The sequence below is a fragment of the Salvelinus fontinalis genome, chromosome 9 (assembly GCF_029448725.1).
Source record: "Salvelinus fontinalis isolate EN_2023a chromosome 9, ASM2944872v1, whole genome shotgun sequence".
Classification (NCBI taxonomy): domain Eukaryota; kingdom Metazoa; phylum Chordata; class Actinopteri; order Salmoniformes; family Salmonidae; genus Salvelinus; species Salvelinus fontinalis.
The window spans coordinates 43,597,362-43,611,689 of record NC_074673.1 but is presented as its reverse complement, the minus strand read 5'-3'; the positions used below and the strand labels follow the sequence as shown (position 1 = coordinate 43,611,689).

The window sequence follows — 14,328 nt, the reverse complement described above, 5'->3', positions numbered from 1 at the left end:
TGGCGGATTAACGGACCAAAATGCAGCAGTTGGAAAATATGCCATCTTCTTTTATTTTAACACGAAGATGAACACGACACAAAACTCTATACAAACTAACAAAACAACAAAACGACCGTGAAGCTACAAACGTTGTGCACATACATACAGGCTACAAACGTTCTACATAGACAATTACCCACAACCAATGAGAGCCTATGGCTACCCTAAATAAGGCTCCCAATCAGAGACAACCGAAATCAGCTGTCTCTAATTGGGAACTCATTCAGGTAACCATAGACTCTCCTAGATAACTAACCAACATAGACAACGCTAGACATATACACTCAACACAAAACCATCTACTACACCCCATACCCCCTTTACCAAATAAACACCCAAATCCAACAAAACATAAACATTACCCATGTCACACCCTGACCTAACTAAAATAATAAAGAAAACAAAGAATAATAAGGCCAGGGCGTGACAAGAGTGGAGCAGCAGAGTTTATTTTTACTTTCTTTTCAGAGTAGAATGTCCTTTTAAAAAGTCACCAGAAGTGTACAGTCTCCCCCATCCCTCCCCCCGCTACCTTTTCCACCGCTGCTGAAAACAATCCTAGGGGAAACACTGGTGTGTGTGAACGTGTGTCTGTGTTTTTGTGTATGTGCCACTGTATGTGCGTGCCATGTGTGTGTGGGGGGTCTGAGTTACATCACAGCAGGATGAGGGACAGGCAGGCAGGCATTGATGCTGACCATCCCTCTGTCTGTCCTCCCCTAACGTGTGCCACCTGGGCACAGGCTGAGCCGGGCAAACTGTGATTAGATCCTGTAGTAGAGCAAAACAACCGGCTGACATTAGTCTTCTCTGAAATGAAAGCCTGCTAGCTCAGTCAGTGCATTGGTCTGATATGATCGAGAATAATATCACTCAATGGGTTTTGTAGTATCACCTCCACACAGTCCCACCTATCATGAGCTCAAAGGCAAGCTGTAACACATGCAAGCCAGGCACGAAAGCATACACAGGTCTTTACCAATGCAAGTGCTTCTAAACATATAATTACACTCATATAAACACTAAGTATACTGAAACACGCACATACTCAAACTGTTCCCCACACAAGCCAGTCCAACCCACACACGGCTGCCACCCTGCTATTCCCAGCATGTGGTGGTTTTGCTTGGCCTGAGTCCGAAGTGCGTCAGTCTATCTCTTTCTCATCTCTCTCTCTCTCTCTCTCACCCCTATGCTGAAACTGATGTCTCCATGTTACACTATGCTTTACAGTACAGACACCCAGCCAGGGCTCAAGTCTGCACATAGTAAATTTAGGTTGCTCTAATCTCACGTAGCCATATCCTACTTCTCGACGAGGCTAAGGTCGCTCAAACATCCCTAGCCCTCACAGACTTCCACTGTAATAAGTCATATTGGCAGATAGCGCTGTGCTCTGCTAGGTCAGGCAGCTATTCAAATCGAAGGGTGCCTTCCAAATGCCACACTATTCCCTGTATAGTGCACTATATAGGGTGTGGTTTGAAACTCTACCAAACTGCTCCTTCTCATGCTCTTTTAAATAACCTTCGTCTGACTCTCCAGCGAGTTTTCACACCTTGCCTTACCCCCCGTGACAACTTGTGTCTGCGAGTAACCTCCATCTGTTATCCTCATGTCTCCTGTCTTCTGAACTCCATTCCAGAGATGCTACATCTGGCAACCTTCAGACACTGGTACAATAGTGCATGTGTTCCTTACAAGCTGATACTATTGCATAGCAATGTTGGATATATTTGGAGGTACACATAGCAACACTACGTAGCGATATCAATATTGGTCACATAGTTATTAAATATGCACTGCTATGACGATTTCGCAAACCATACATCCATTATAACAGAAGCACTGACAAATCAAATATCCATTTCTGAAAAAAAGCAACCCTCCCACCACATGGAGTCCCACCCACCTCATAAAGTACAGCATCAATACTTTACATGATACTTGCGGTCACTTGAACACATGCACTGCAATAAGGAACCAGCAGAGTGCACTCTATCCATATGAAAAACCGGTTCTGAAGTATGCTATTGACCTACAAGTCTTGGTTAGACCTTGTCTGAACACTCAAGAAGAGAGGATGAACTCACTGACTTCATTACTAACATTGTGTGAATAGAATAATTTCTCCTCTGGTAAATGACTGAGCACACAGATTTTAATGTCAAGAAATCGAGTGCCGCGATCCCCTTTCACTCCTCTGCATGAGTAAAAGGTCTGACTGTCATTTGTTACACATCAATTACACATGAACACTATCATCATACAGGCAACAGACAACTTGTTCCTTATTTAATGGTTGATCCTATTCACATGAACAGTTTCTCTATTCCAATTGGGAATGAATTCAGCCTGGTCGTCGGGACCTCTTAGTGTGTGAGCGCTGCCCTTGGTCTGGTCATATAGCCTACTTCCAAGACACGTTACTCCTGAACCCTTAGACAAACAGGTCAAACATTGTAAACTCAAGCCCCACATAGATAGCAGATCTCTCGCTCTGCTTGGTTTGCACTCTACATTCTCTTAGCTGTGCTTCTTGAGTGTTCAGTTTCTGCTCTGAGAGTAGTGTTCTGTTTGTCTCTCTCGCTCTGTCTCTCTGTGTCTGTTTACCTGACACTTGTCTGGCATGGCCTAGATTCTCCTTGATCTCATCAGTCAATGGGAAGACTTGTGAAGGCCATCTCCCCCATCTCGCTCTGTCTCTCTGCTGCATCTCTGCCACTCTTCTGGCTGTGTCAGCAGTAAGGGGCTGAATCATTCCCCCTCAATCCCATAGTCCCTCGGGACCCATCGGGCAAAGACAACACGTCGCTCCCCCAGACAGACAGACTCATTTGCATGGCCATAAATCACTCACAAAACTGACACACACCCAGACACAACAAGGAGTTTGCCTGCATCCCAAATAGCACCATATTCTCTATATAGTGCACTACTTTTGACTAGAGCCCATAGGGATCTGGTCAAATGTCGTGCACTATATAGGGATAGGGCGCCATTTGGGACGTAACCTATGACAGGGCCACAAAACTATTATTACTCTATGTACCAAACTGGAGTGTGGGATGATGCTCCAAGGCAAGAATACAAACTATTCAATGGAAGATGTTCATGGTGGTGGTGTGTTGACTACGCTGATCTGGTTTCAGTCTCGCATGCTTTTAGCCCTGACTGGAATGCAGCAGTATGCAGGAGATGTGCGTTGGGAAAGGTGAGGAAGCCTGATAGTTTCTTCAAGGTTTTCTAATGTACAACTGTGCTTGATGCAACCTTACCTTTTAATGGTGAAAAGACAATTCGGCCACTGCTAGTAACTGCACTGGCTTGACTATTTGATTATACACAGGTAGCCCTTGGCTTGATGGAGTCAATAAAACATAAGAATAACAAATGGTTTCATCATTCATCATATGGGTTCTAAATCTAAACACTGTCTGACAATTTCATTACCTTCAAGCTGCGCATAGCCAGGTCTACTACACAAGAAGCCTGTAGTGAACTACCCCACTGAGCAAAAACTTGTTGATTCAACGTTGTTTCCACACAATATTATATTTGTTTAATTATGCGATGACGGAAATCTGATTCGATTTACACAAAGTAATCAACGTAAGGGAATTTCGACTTGTTTTCACCCAACTTTTAACCTAAATCCAATAACATGGTGACAATTTTTTTTGATTTCACATTAAATTCACGTTAGTTCACGACGCAAACCAAATATAAATTAAAAAAACTAGACGCTGATGTAGCCTAACAATAACGTAGCCTAATAAATGTATGTGATTGAAGAATGCTTTTGGATGGTTTGAATGTTTCATTGGTTTCAGAATAGATTTTATTCCACCCGAGGAATGGAACGGCCCTAATCTCCCTTTAGACATTAATCTGAAATGGATTAAAATAAAAACCACTTTAAGATTTGCATGAAATAGCAGCCGAGAAGGGACTGCTTTGCCATACTGAACGTGAACTCGCATGCACGAGCTATTCCAATCCCTTCCACTCCAAATCCTTCCAAACCGGTGGCGACGGAAGAGCACATTATACTACTTGCGCCTTCGTTTTTAATGATATTGTGTAACCATTGCCTGGCAGTCTGTGATCTACAGGCCAAACGTTTTTTTGCGTTTTGAAAGGGGGAGGAGAATAATCCCTCTCTTTTCCCGGTCGATTTTGCGTTCTACCTCCCTGCGCATTTTCCACTCGCCTATAATTTCCTGGTTCTCAAACGCGATGTCACCGGGGGCGGATGTGAGCGGATCTCACAGGTGTGTCCCTTGCCAACTGAGCCATAGCTCGAGAAGAATCACACCTGGGATCACCATGTGATCCTGTACCTGGGCGTGGAGAAAGTCCTGGACTCTTGTTGAGTTGTCCGTGTCGTCTTTCAGTAGGAATTGTCAACCAGTGCCCCCTTGTATTTTCTACTGAACAGTGCCTTTCTCTAACTCTCGGCGCGCTCGGGAAGATAAAATGTGAACTTTACATGCATTTTGCTTGGGGACTTATTTTACATTTTTAGGGGGACTTTGAAATCTGGTCAGCTCCGTGTTAGTTTCCGGCAACTACTGTTCTTCCAAGGTGAGTTTACGTGATTGGTGTTCTACCTTTATAGCCACGGACAGTGTCGGTCTGTTCTGTTCTGTCTATTTATTATGCACATGTACAAGCAAATGTGGGTCGGTTAGAATATACCTCCCTGTATAATTCTGTGTGTGCGTAAAGATCTGATGAATTTCTTAGCGCGATGTTAGTAGTGTATGTATTACTTTAACAGCTCCGTTGTACAACAGCCATGACACGAGGGACAGAAACGCATGTTTTTCTCATTTGTCTTGACACTAAAAAATAAAAGTTCGACCACAAATTAACATATTGATCGATACCCGCTACATAGTGATTGATTGGCAGTAATTTATTTGTAAATCTACCCGTTTGTCCTCCAGCATTATGAAGTGATGCAACTGTATGGAAATAATGATTTATTGGTGAACCCGAGTTAGGTTTGAGCATAAACGTCAGTATTTGCAGTTTAAACACGTACTGGGATTTATATTCACTTAGTATAGTTGTATGATGGGCTACTTACTGTACAGTGCTGAACCCGCTCATGTCACTTGTATGAGTCGAGATACAGTCCAACCTACAGTATATTTCCTTACCGGTAATTTGCACAAAGTGATCCATGCACTATTAATTAAAGGTTCACTGTAAACTGACATCTGCCTAGATCCTTGACCACCGACTTTCACAGGCTTCATTAGTTTTTCATATGTAAACTATACTTTGGTTATGGAAACATTACCACCGGGCTGTTTTCTGCGCCTCTCTTTCTCACAGTAATGTGAAGACAGAATAATGTCCCTGTCAGTCCATAAAATGTAGAGCAGTTGGTCAGTCATCATTCTCTCAACCAGAAACATCTCCCCTCACACACATAGACAGGCAATCTCAGTGAGCCTGACCATGGGCTCCCAAGTGGCACAGCGGTCTTAAGGCACTGCATCTCAGCGCTAGAGGCATCACTACAGACCCCGGTTCGATTCCAGGCTGTATCACAACCATGGTGTGATTGGGAGTCCCATATGGCGGCGCCCAATTGGCCCAGCGTTGTCCGGTTTAGGATTTGGCCGGGGTAGGCCGTCATTGAAAATACAAATTTGTTCTTAACTGACTTGCCTAGTTAAATGAAGGTTAAATAAAAATACGTGTAAAACACATCTCTGAGTCTGCATGTGAGTTAGCGTGTGCAGGTAGCTACTGAAAGAAATGCCTTTTTTATGTCTTGATTGGGACTAGTAGTCTTTAATGCCCATTTGTAGTTTGTCTTTGCTGTGAAGAAAATGTAGAAATCATTCAGGGACTCGACTTACATTTGAGAGGTAGAATACACAAGGTGCAGTTTTGAAATGTGGTTGTGCATCAACAGTCACCCAATTAGTCCATGTCAGATTTTTTTTTTAGATTGGTAAATTAGTCTAGCGGCCAGCAATCTAAACATGTAGTCAGCATTGTCAAATTACCGACCGGCGTGAGGCCCATTGATTATCTGTTATCATATTAAAAATAACAAACATTTGCCTACACCCTATGGCAAAATGTGTAGAATTGCAGGAAATTAGCTGTAAAAGTCCACATTTCTCTCCGCCCCATGGCAAAAGAAGTAGAATTGCATGAAATGTGTTATAAAATTGCAAAATCTTCTCTCCACCCAATTGCAAAATGTGTAGAATTGCAGCAAATTTGCAATAAAACATATATATATATCTTTTTGCTGTAACGAGGGGGCTCGCTAAAGTGTTCTGCTCACAAGGTATGAATGTGGGTACGCAGCCACTCATGATGAGTTCCATTTCTTTGTGGCCCCAACCCCCATCAAAGCTGCCCATCCCTGATGTAGACAGTAGACCCATTCATGTTATCCTTGAATCTCCTGAGTAGTGCTGTCAGTTCGTGTCTCTCGGTCCCTGGCCCCGGTACTCTGCTCTGCTTGGATCGCTCACTGTACAGCCATGTTTTCTATCTAAATCGTCATTTTATTCCCCAGTCCCACATCCATCCTTGCCGACCCATCCATTACGTACAGACCTACTGTACATGGGATGCTCCATCTACTGGGGATTATCCCCATTAAATTACATTAAACAAACGTACTCATGGTGGAAATGGATTAGTCTGAGTGGGGGGTACACCGCTCGGGGGTAAGCAGGAAGGATGGCCGGGTGGGGTGGGCAGAGGGAGGTGGGGGGGGGTAGCCCCCGAACTCCTCAAAGAGCAAGGCTGAGTTTTCAATAAGGCCATCTGCTCATAGGGACACACACGGTGAGGCAACCTAAAACCAGGTCTCTCTCTCTTTCCTTCTCTCTCTCTCTGTTTTCCACAATGCCTCATTCAGGGTTTATCTCTTCCTCTCTGAATAAATAGAGACACCTTATCAGTGTGGAGGAGAGGAGAGCGACTGGTTTGTGATACATGTTTTCTTCAACTCCGCACAAGGATGAAAAAGACAAGCATACCACTAGGGCTGCCCCAGTTTAGTCGACTAGTCAATTGTTTGGTCGATAGGCTGTTGGTCGACCAATATTTTTTTAGTCGAGCACTCACAAATATATACAGTGCATTCGGAAAGTATTCAGACCCCATTACTTTTTCCACATTTTGTTACGTTACAGCCTTATTCTAAAATTGATTAAATTGTTTTTCCCCCTCATCTATCTACACATAGCTTTTTTTATATGGCACATGAGACACCTGTCTGATTCACTCTGAGTGGATTAATCCATTGTGGATGGCACAACAGTATCACCCGTAGTGATTGTAGGTGTGGACACATTAGCAGTGAGCACAACCTGGGCTACACTTTTAAAAGTTTTGGTTTATTTCGTTCTATTTACGAGTTGTCCCTTTATTCATTGTCTTTTGTTTGGAGTGCTCCGGTCAATCTTGAGTAAGGACACGCACCTGATTACGCATAGAAGTAGGCCTAGTCTACCTGGCCTGCGCGCAAATGTAGACCTATAAATGTACCCATTTGGGGATCTGATACTATTTCTGATTGTCTTAACTCACCACCACTGTGGAGCTTCTCAGTCATTTTTTCTTCGCCTCAAACAGCAGGTAAACAAAGTCTGTTTTTACATCCATTGAGAATGACAATAGTTCTTTCAAAGAAACCTATTTGAAAAATATTTAATCTCTCTCTCTTTAGATAACGACTTGGCATGAAAAGGGGGAAAATGTCATGCTCTGATCCAGTGGAAACGTCATAAAAAAAGGCCTACCTGATTACTTCTTATTCCTTGCGCAAATAGCCTACAGCTGTGTCTTCTGAGGGCCCAGAATATTATATACAATGTTGCAAGTTTGCTAGCATTCTTCAGCCTGACCAAGTTGAAAGTTGATGGAATGTTTCAAGTTCTTTGCAGACAGGCCATGCATAGCCAATGTGATTTATGGGATATTTATTTTTATCAGGATATTTTCTACCTCCATGCTGCAATGTTTTTATTTGTTGGCTTTATGTAGGCTATTTTTACATATTGGCAATGGCAATAGAAGTAACTTTTATATTTGTATCATTTTCATTTAGATAGAATTTTGATTGACCACATGACATTGATTTTGAGATATGAAAACTTAATTATAAATTAACTAAAACTGTTTAACGAAAAAGTGCATATGCAAATCATAACTGGCACAGACCACACTAGAAATGGTACGATAAATTGGCACTTCAAATGGAAAAGGTTGCCGATCACTGGTGTAGTCTATTACCGGCAACTTTAGGGGCATAACGGAAGAATCTGAAAAGGCCAGCGGGAGGAGGAGGGTCAGGAACAGGGTTTTTTCTTCTGGCTAGACTATATTGATTTCTGACTCACACTTGAGTCATTTGAATCTTCATTTTTAATCACAGTGCTTAAACCATCAGTGAAGCTCAGTAGCCTACATATAGTTGCTTTTATTGAAAACATAGGGTGCGTCTATATATTTTTTTTAAAAATTTTTACCGACCAATCGAGTCGGGGACAGCCTTAATTCATCACAGATGCTCTTTTCATTTTGAAGATGGCACACTTCTCATAACTGGGCTGGGGGTTTTGGTATTGTCATCAAAGTCAAATCAAAGCTTATACTGTATCCAACACAAGATATACAAAAGAACTCAGGGAATAGCCAACATTACAACATGCATGAATTGCATAATAAATATCGTAATAGCTTACCTATGTTTTTCCAAAGTGACTTTGTTTAATTCCTCATAGCTTCCCTTATATGTAGTCTATGTCAGTAGTCCTTTTAGGACATAACTGTTCAGTATAGACTTTCTGAATGTTTTTTTTGTTAAGTCAGAACCCTCTATCCAGATAGTTTAGTCTGATGTTCAGCTGGTATGCTTCTGGTATGTGTTTAAGGTCATATTTAGTTGAATATGTCCATCCTTTGTCTCTTTGTTTGCATTCTGCAGGATTACAGACCTATTAGTTTAATTAATTTATATTAAAGCAAAGCCTTAATCCTGGTAAGCAAGGTAAAGCCTGTCCCCACCACCCCACCTCAACTCACCCCAAAACCAGTCTGCTACTCCAGAGCATCTCATTGTGATGACCTTAAATGTTCCATACCAGTAATCCCTTTTCCAAATGGGTTTCAATGGCATTTCAACAGCAACTTGTTCTTGTACAACATGTAGCCTATTTCGTTCTTTGTCTATCAGAAGAAGGTCTACACTTTTATTTTGCTGCAGTGATGGGGAGGGTAGTTGTGGGTGGGGTAGTGATGGGGGTGTCAGTTTGGTTTTAATTCAAGCTCAGGAGAATAGAGATTTCCTTCAGATTGGAGATTGTCTTTTTTATGGCGGGAGGATTATCCTGTGATGAGGCGGCGTCATGCTGAGGTGGTTCTGTGATCCCATCCCTTAGCATTTGTGGCTGCCACCCATCCCTTGTCTTAATGCCCTTGGCCTTAATGGCCCCATCCCAAACCTATCCCCTGCCTCCTATCCTCTCCCCTTCAATCTCTGTCATGTTGCTTCCTTCCGCTCGTTTCGGTTCGACTGGCGCCTACTCCCTTAATAAAAGACCTTTGCTTGAAAAACAATTTTAAAAAGTGTCAATAGTACTGTTTGTCCATCTTGAGATGCCGTAGCCAGTATACACTTCCTCAAAATAGTCAGATAACTCGAAATCTGTCATAAATGTTTGTTTTTGCTGAGGAGATCTAAGTCGTGCAATTTTACATCTAACTAGGATGTTTGCTGCAGTATTTCTGAAGTGGAAAAAATAGCATTAAAAACGATTTGTCTCTCGTTGAATGACCACAAACACTTAATTGCAGCATCCCTACTGTTGACCAAACACAGCCGAAGCTTTATGCCTCAAACTGAATAACACTGAATCACAGAAGAAGCTCAGTAAAGAAAAATATCTCTTGTAAAATCAGGGATAATCCAAAAACACCAAAAAAAGATGGTTTACTGAAGTATTTGCAGATCATTTTGGTTAGTGGTTGTAACACAGAAATGCATGCCTATACACCACATACACTCCCCTACATATTTATTTGGACAGTGAAGCTAAAACCTTTAATTTGGCTCTGTACTCCAGCATTTTGGATTTGAGATCAAATGTTTTGTGAGGCGACAGTACAGAATGTCACTTTTTATTTGAGGGTATTTTCAGAAATATCAGTTTTACCGTTATAAATGCACCTTGTGTATCTAGTCCCCCCCCCCCCCAATTGGAAAGTGTCATAAGTATTTGAACAAATTCACATATAGTCTATTACATTTGATCAAAATTGTTGTATTTGGTTCCATATTCCTAGCACGACATGACTACATCAGTCTTGTGACTCTACAAACTTGTTGGATGCATTTGCAGTTTGTTTTGGTTGTGTTTCGGATTATGTTGTGTCCAATAGAAATTAATGGTAAATGTCATTTGTTATTTTGGAGTCACTTTTATTGCACATATAATAGAAAACGTTTCTGAACACTTGCTACCATGATTATGAATAATTGTGAATAACAATGAGTGAGAGTTACAGAAGCACAAAGATCATGCCCGCAAAACATGCTAACCATGCTAACTCATAATTATTCATGATTCATTCATGATTAGCCATAATTATGGTAGCATCCACATGAATGATTAGCCATAATTATGGTAGCATCCACATGAATGATGAGCCATAATTATGGTAGCATCCACATGAATGATGAGCCATAAGTATGGTAGCATCCACATTAATGTAAAGGTGTTCAGATCGAAACCTATTCGGTAACACTTTAGTTGAAACCCAGTGTCATAACACATTTTGACACAGTCATAATCATGTCATAATATGGTCATAACACTGTCAGGACCCATGTATTTACACCTGTTGTGACATACAGTACCAGTCAAAAGTGACACACCTACTCATTCAAGGGTTTTTTCTTAATTTTTTGTATTTTCTACATTGTAGAAAAATAGTGAAGACATCAAAACTATGAAATAATACATATGGAATCATGTAGTAACCACAAAAGTGTTAAACAAATCAAAATATATTTGAGGTTCTTCAAAGTAGCCACCCTGTGCCTTGATGACAGCTTTGCACCCTCTTGGCATTCTCTCAACCAGCTTCATGAGGTAGTGTAATGCCCGGGGTGTCGTGGATGAAAGGAGTCAAATGCAGGAGACAGAGAGTTCAGAGTAGCGTTCCAAATGTAATTCCCCACACGGGTGAAAACACGACGCTACTCTAAAACAAATGCTTCACCACAAACAAAGTGAGAAACACGAATAAACACAAAACAACGAACACGTACCCTGACACACAAGAATGTACAGACTGTACACACAACAATCCCGCACACCCAGCAGGCCGGGCTACTGGGTAATAAAGCCCCACAAATCACCCTAACCACAAACAGGTGTCAATAATCAACAAAAAGGGAGGGGGAGGAAAAGTCAGTAGCAGCTAGTAGGCCGGTGACGACGACCGCCGAGCGCCACCCGAACAGGAAGGGGAGCCACCTTCGGTGGGAGTCGTTACAGGTAGTCAACTGGAATGCATTTAAATTAACAGGTGTGTCTTGTTAAAAGTTAAATGGTGGAATTTCTTTCCTTCTTAATGCGTCTGAGCCAATCAGTTGTGTTGTGACAAGGTAGGGGTGGTATACAGAAAATAGCCCTATTTGGTAAAAGACCAAGTCCATATTATGGCTACAACAGCTCAAATAAGCAAAGAGAAATGACAGTCCATCATTACTTTAAGACATGAGGGTCAGTCAAGAACTTTGAAAGTTTCTTTAAGTGCAGTCGCAAAAACCATCAAGCGCTATGATGAAACTGGCTCAGATGAGGACCGCCACAGGAAAGGAAGACCCAGAGTTACCTCTGCTGCAGAGGATAAGTTCATTAGAGTTAACTGCACCTCAGATTGCAGCCCAAATGAATGCTTCTCAGAGTTCAAGTAACAGAAACTTCTCAACATCAACTGTTTAGAGGAGACTTTGTGAACCAGGCCTTCATGGTCGAATTGCTGCAAAGAAACCACAACTAAAGGACACCAATAAGAAGAAGAGACTTACTTGGGCAAAGAAACATGAGCAATGGACATTAAACTGGTGGAAATCTGTCTTTGGTCTGATGAGTCCAAATTTGAGATTTTTGGATCCTACTGCCGTGTCTTTGTGAGACGCAAGTAGGTGAACGGATGATCTCCGCATTTGTGGTTCCCACCGTGAAGCATGGAGGAGGAGGTGTGATGGTGTGAGGGTGCTTTGCTGGTGACACTGTCTGATTTATTTAGAATTCAAGGCACACTTAACCAGAATGGCTACCACAGCATTCTGTAGCGATACGCCATCCCATCTGGTTTGCTCTTAGTGGGACTATAGTTTGTTTTTCAACAGGACAATGACCCAACACACCTCCAGGTTGTGTAAGGGCTATTTGACCAAGAAGCAGAGTGATGTAGTGCTGCATCAGATGACCTGGCCTCCACAATAACCCGACCTCATCCCAATTGAGATGGTTTGGGATGAGTTCGACTTCAGAGTGAAGGAAAAGCAGCCAACAAGTTCTCAGCAAATGTGGGAACTCTTTCAAGACTGTAGGAAAAGCATTCCAGGTGAAGCTAGTTGAGAGAATGCCAAGAGTGTGCAAAGCTGTCATCAAGGTAAAGGGTGGCTACTTTGAAGAATCTCAAATATAAAATATATTTTAATTTGTTTAACACTTTTTTGGTTACTAAATGATTCTATATGTGTTATTTCGTAGTTTTGATGTCTTCACCATTATTCTACAATGTAGAAAATATCAAAAATAAAGAAAAACCCTTGAATGCCTAGGTGTGTCCAAACTTTTGACTGGTACTGTATATTGTGTTATTTTATGTTACGTTTGTGCCAAGTTATTTCAGCTATTATGACATGGTGCTGGGTGTCAAGTAAAGTGTTACCACATATTCTATTCTTATTTAAATTCCAAACGGTAATACAGATACAGGGCATTCGAAAGTATTCAGACCCTTTCCCCTTTTCCACATTTTGTAATGTTACAGCCTCATTCTAAAATTGATTAAATAAAACAAATCCTCATCAATCTACACACAATACCCCGTAATGACAAAGCAAAACAGATTTTTAGACATTTTTGCAAATTGATAAAACATTTTACGTAAGTATTCAGACCCTTTGTTATGAGACACACATTTGAGCTCAGGTGTATCCTGTTACCATTGATCGCCCTTGAGATGTTTATATAACTTTATTGGAGTCCACCTGTGGTAAATTCAATTGATTGGACATGATTTGGAAAGGCACACACCTGTCTCTATAAGGTCCCACAGTTGACAGTGCATGTCAGACCAAAAACCAGTGAGGTCGAAGGAATGGTCCGTAGAGCTCTGAGACAAGATGTTGTCGAGGCACAGATCTGGGGAAGGGTACCAAAAAATGTCTCCAGCATTGAAGGTCCCCAAGATCACAGTGGCCTCCATCCTTCTTAAATGGAAGAAGTTTGGAACCATCAAGACTCTTCCTAGAGCTGGCCGCCTGGCCAAACTGAGCAATCGGGGGAGAAAGTCCTTGGTCAAGGAGGTGACCAAGAACCTAATGGTCACTCTGACAGAGTTCCAGAGTTCCTCTGTGGAGATGGGAGAACCTTCAAGAAGGACAATAATCTCTGCAGCACTCCACCAATCAGACCTTTTATGGTAGAGTGGCCAGACGGAAGCCACTCCGCAGTAAAAGGCACACACATGAAGGCCCGTTTGGAGTTTGCCAAAAAGCACCTTAAGGGCTCTCAGACCATGAGAAACAAGATTGTGTGGTCTGTTGAAACCCAGATTGAAGTCTTTGGCCTGAATGCCAAGCATCACATCTGGATGAAACCTGGCACTATCCCTAGGGTGAAGCATTGTGGTGGCAGCATCATGCTGTGGGGATGTTTTTCAGCAGCAGGGACTGAGCGACTAGTCAGGATTGAGGGAATGATGAACGGAGCAAAGTACAGAGAGATCCTTGATGGAAACCTGCTTCAGAGCACTTAGGACCTCAGTATGGGGTGAAGATTCACCTTCCAACAGAACAACGAAACTAAGCACACAGCCAAGACAACAAAGGAGTGGCTTCGGGACAAGTGTCTGAATGTTCTTGAGTGGCACAGCCAGATCCCAGACTTGAACCCATTCAAACAACTTTGGAGAGATCTGAAAATAGCTGTGCAGCGACGCTCCCCATCCAACCTGACAGAGTTTGAGTGGATCTGCATAGAAGAATGGGAGAAA

The 14,328-nt window shown here is 42.0% G+C and overlaps 1 protein-coding gene across 1 annotated transcript in view; it reads left to right on the top strand.

Annotated features, from left to right (window-relative positions):
• Window positions 1-4,040: 4,040 nt before the first annotated feature.
• plxnb2b (plexin b2b) overlaps window positions 4,041-14,328 on the top strand; it is a 197,595-nt gene continuing 187,307 nt past the window's right edge. Inside the window, exon 1 of the mRNA XM_055934523.1 lies at window positions 4,041-4,629. The gene's annotated coding sequence lies outside the window, so the exon portion shown is untranslated. The remainder of the gene's footprint in view (window positions 4,630-14,328) is intronic.